This window comes from Cupressus sempervirens, chromosome 5, assembly GCF_028749045.1.
Source record: "Cupressus sempervirens isolate cs-2001-9-10 chromosome 5, ASM2874904v1, whole genome shotgun sequence".
In the NCBI taxonomy this organism is placed as follows: domain Eukaryota; kingdom Viridiplantae; phylum Streptophyta; class Pinopsida; order Cupressales; family Cupressaceae; genus Cupressus; species Cupressus sempervirens.
The window spans coordinates 759921374-759926163 of NC_143122.1; the positions used below are offsets into that span (position 1 = coordinate 759921374).

At 35.2% G+C, this 4790-nt stretch overlaps 1 pseudogene; it reads left to right on the top strand.

Moving 5' to 3' along the window:
• The first annotated feature begins 549 nt into the window (after positions 1-549).
• LOC149558122 (G-type lectin S-receptor-like serine/threonine-protein kinase At2g19130 pseudogene) lies at positions 550-2937 on the top strand (annotated as a pseudogene).
• Positions 2938-4790: the final 1853 nt, after the last annotated feature.

Below are 4790 nucleotides of genomic sequence, written 5' to 3' on the forward strand. Positions count from 1 at the left end.
TTTATTTTCCCTTGAAATGTGTAAAATTCTAACAAATAATGTATTTAGATATTGTCTTTATCTTACATTTCTCTTGACTCAAACTTTATCTTACACCATTGAAGATCATTAATTTCTAAGAAATTTAAAATTTATGAATTTGCATATTGAAAGGACAAAATTAATGAATTAAAAGGAAGAACGGGACCACCAAAAAGTTAATAATATATATAACTGATTTGACTGAGCATTACACAATACTACTAATTTTTTTAAAGAAGCAGTTATTGTTATTATTATGGAGACTTAAGTGTGTAGTTTTCCAGTCAAATTCATTGACCCATATTTTATAAATCGTTATTCTTATCTTCTTTTAATAATTATATCATTTATGTCTTCCACGGCTAATTCCGAACGCGGAAACTTCAAACTACAATCAAAATTGCCGGTGTGGCCATTGAACCTTTTCGACGCAGTTTCTTCTTCGAAGTCTTTAAGAAAACAGACTTTGAGCTCAACACTGAAAGATTAAGAGGAGAAGAGAGACGCAGAAAAGCGTAGCATTCGGAAATGGGCAAAAATGGTCTACTGGTTTATATGGTCTCGGCTCTTGCTGTACTAATAATTTGCTACTGTGATGGGTCATCTTCATCTACAGGTACTCACAGGGGAGACTCCCTTTCCTTGGGCGACTCACTTATCGGAAATCAGACAATAATATCAATGAATGTTACGTTCCAGTTGGGATTTTTCAGCCCAAATGGAAGCAATAACTGGTATGTTGGCATCTGGTATGCCAAATTATCAGAGAAGACCATCGTTTGGGTGGCTAATAGGGAGAATCCAGCGAGAAACAAGCCTGGCGTTTTGAAGCTGTCTAGAGAAGGTAATCTGGGACTGTTTGATGCAGAGGGCATGTCTCTTTGGTCCGTAAACGTATCGAACAAGCCCTCGCGCGCTGCGCTATTAGATTCTGGTAATTTTGTAATGATGAGAAATGATAATAAATCTGAGATTGTTTGGCAGAGTTTCGACTATCCTGTAGATACCTGGTTGCCCGGCATGTGGCTCGGTGGGCAGCAAAAGCTAATCGGTTGGAAGAACTCCATGGATCCCGCCCCTGGGCTTTTTTCCGCGCATCTTGATCCATCTGGAGCTGCACAATTCCTGCTAACATGGAACAATTCTGTCCATTATTGGAAGAGTGGAATTTATAACGGAAAACTGTTACCTGAGGCTCTTCAACAGATAAACGGAGGGTTGTACAATCTGACTCTTGAGAGACGTCCTGGCTCCGGTTTGTATTTCAGTTACACAATGCTGAACGTGGCCTTATTCTTTGTCCAATTAAAGTCTGGAACAGTGCAACCATTTTTTTTATTTGATGACATTAAACCAACTCTGGTGGGGAGTCGCCCGGGGGATCCGTGCGACGTCTATGGTCTTTGTGGCGCCTATGGAAGATGCAACTCCAACAATCGTGGCTTCTGCAGCTGCGTGGAAGGTTTCACCCCGGCAGACACTCGAGCCTGGGACTCACAAGACTGGTGGTCAAGTGGCTGTGTTCGGCAGAGCCCGTTAAATTGTAGCACTGACGAATTTGTTGACTCTTGTGGAACGTTGGCAGAAGATTCAGCTTGGTCATACCCTGCAACAGTTAAGGAAGATTGCAAGAAAGCATGCCTCCTCAACTGCTCGTGCACTGCGTTTGTTTTCACTTCTCCTTCTGGTCCGTGCCAAATCTGGTCCGCGGATTTGCAAAACATGCAGGATTCTCCATCAGACAGTGGACCTAATCATGTCTTCATTCGTGTAGCTAGCTCTACACGTGCAAAGTTTCATAAACCACCGCCCTCCTCCAAACTGAAAATCATCATTATTGCGAGTGGTCTCTTTCTTGCTCTTGCTTTGAGTACTATCTTTTCACTTTTAATGTGGAAAAGATATCGACCACCAATGGAGATTCCTGACGATTCCATTGACACTTGTCCGAGAATGTTCAGTTACAAAGAGTTGAAGGCTGCAACAAAGAATTTTAAGTCTAAATTGGGAAGTGGAGGGTTCGGTTCTGTGTATAAAGGATCTCTAACAGATGGTACGCTTGTGGCCGTCAAGAAACTGGAAGGATCAAAGCAACATGATAAGCAATTCAGAGCGGAAATCAGTTCTCTTGGTAACAAACAACATGGGAATTTGATCAGACTCAGAGGGTTTTGTGCACAAGGGTCGAAACGGTTACTGGTTTATGATTACATGCCAAATGGTTCTCTGAATTCCCTATTGTTTACTACCAATTCCAAAAGTAAAACAAAGGTACTGGACTGGAAGACTCGGTTCCAGATCGCTTTAGGCACTGCACGAGGTTTAGTTTATCTCCATGAGGAATGCAGAGACCGCATCATTCATGGCGATATAAAGCCCGAGAACATTCTTCTCGATGCTAATTTTTTACCCAAGTTAGCAGATTTTGGGTTGTCGAAGCTTGTGGGTAGAGATTTCAGCAAAGTATTGACCACAACGAGAGGAACGAGAGGGTATATGGCTCCAGAGTGGATCTCCGGTGTTCCCATCACTCCAAAAGTTGATGTTTACAGTTTTGGTATCACGCTCTTAGAAATTATTGCTGGCCGAAGGAGTCTTGATTTGAACGTGCGAGATTCAAGTCAGTATTATTTCCCTGCGTGGGCTGCAACTCAAATTTATCAGGGCAAAACGATTAATATAGTGGATGAAAGTATTACGGCAGAGGCGGATATTGAAGAGGTGAGAAGAGTGGGCGTAGTAGGGTTGTTATGCATAGAAAGGGAGGAGGAGATGAGGCCAAGCATGGACCAAGTTGTGCGACTGTTGGAAGGGCAGATGGAACCTCAAACTCCACAAATGTTGACTTCTGTTGACATGGAAAATCAAGAAGAGCGAATTGAGATTGATAGTGATAGCAGTGACTATGTCGTATGATAACGTTAGGGAATGTATTTTAAAATGTAGGAGTTTGATTAAAGTTGCATATATTTTATAGTAGGTGGCGATACCTGATTTTCTTAAAGGGGAGCTATGGGTGTTAGAATCCTAAAGTTTAATCCATAAAATAAAATGTTTGATTTCATGAGCTGAGTTTTAACAAATTGTTGGGGTTTTTATATTGGTTGGTTGTGCTCTTTTAGAGGATTGATGTCATGGCTCATATGTGAGATTTTGTTTTGGAATGGTACATTTTCATTTTTTCTGGATGCTTCATTTTTCCATCCATTTTGTATTTAGCCATGATCGGAGTTTTTCTTCACTAGTTCTTTTTTCCGGGAGTTTTTCTGAACTAGTTTTTATTATATAAATATACCATTTTACCTTTAAATTTTTATTTTTTTGTAAAATGAAGAAAGCAAAATAGAATTGATTGGATATTGTATTTCATTTTTGTCAAGATTATATTTAGTTAATTGATTTCTTAATCAAATTAATATTCCTATCATATCTAATTATATCTGATTTAAGAATATCTAAAATATTCAAAGTTTATCATTTTACAATATTATGTTCATGATTCATATAGTTGTTTTCCTTTTATATTATTTTATTGCTATTATCTAAAATAGTAAAGTGTTTACTAAATTACTCTTTTAATATTTTCTTTTATTAATTTTGAGTCTATAATATGATTTAGGTTTTCCCTAAATTCATTCATTTTATGTTTGTTAAATAATTATAATCAAAATGTGATTTAAATAATAATTTTTTAGATGATATTAATTGATGCTTAAATACTATTATATTACAATTATGTGAAAATTTGATCCAAAAATAAAAAATAAATTAATGTTTCCTTCAACATTATGATTTAAACTAATTATTTTTATTTTTCTAGTACATTTTTTCCTTTGCAAATAAGATGATAATACTTTCTTTGTAAAATCATTCTTATTTGTTAAATCAAGACTAAATTATTTTAAAGATGTGATGATTCATTTTATATCATATTTTATAAGTTTAAAAGAATCAATTTGTTTATATATTACAAGTTTTGGAGAAAATTGTCTATCAATTTTTAATATTTAACATCTAGGTCATATTGTGTGATTTTTTCATGAAAAAATAGGTAAGATAAAAGATAGCACATTTCTTTGGGAAAAAACCTCTTCCAAGTTAGTTTTGGAAACTTCTAAATCTAAATACTTTTGTTTTCTTATTTTTAACTCTAATGATGCATTTTTTTATTTTAGAATATTGTAACGTAAATAGATTTACACTTGGTACATTTACTAGTTTAAGATAATTATAATGCATTGTGTGTATATGAAATCAATATATATTTTGTATGTGGCATCACAATGTCTATGGTCGTGTTATATATTCATAAAGTTTGACAAATCTAACATATTTGTCAAACTAAAAAATTTAGATCCTCTTCTATACAAACCGTTATACTATTTTATAAAATTAATCTTCCTATCATACCACATTGCATGCACAAAAGTACACAAGTATTAGTTAATTTAGTTTTTTTAGAAAAAAGTATCAATTAATATATTTAAATATACGTAAACATAGATAGTCATGAAGAAAGAGTCGATAGTAAATGGAATGACAATTTTTTTTTTGCTAATGTATGTGAGTATGGCCTAAAACCTTAGGAGATTTTAAATAGCAATTAACATCTAGCGTCAAAACCTGGAACATGATCAAATGTTTGGCATCCAACATCGTTGGTTCAGCTCATCTTAGTAGGAAAAAAAAATAGTTTCGATAAGAGGATTAAGAGGCTCAAGGCATACTTATTAATAAAGATAGGAGGCTCAAGGCCTACTTATTTGATG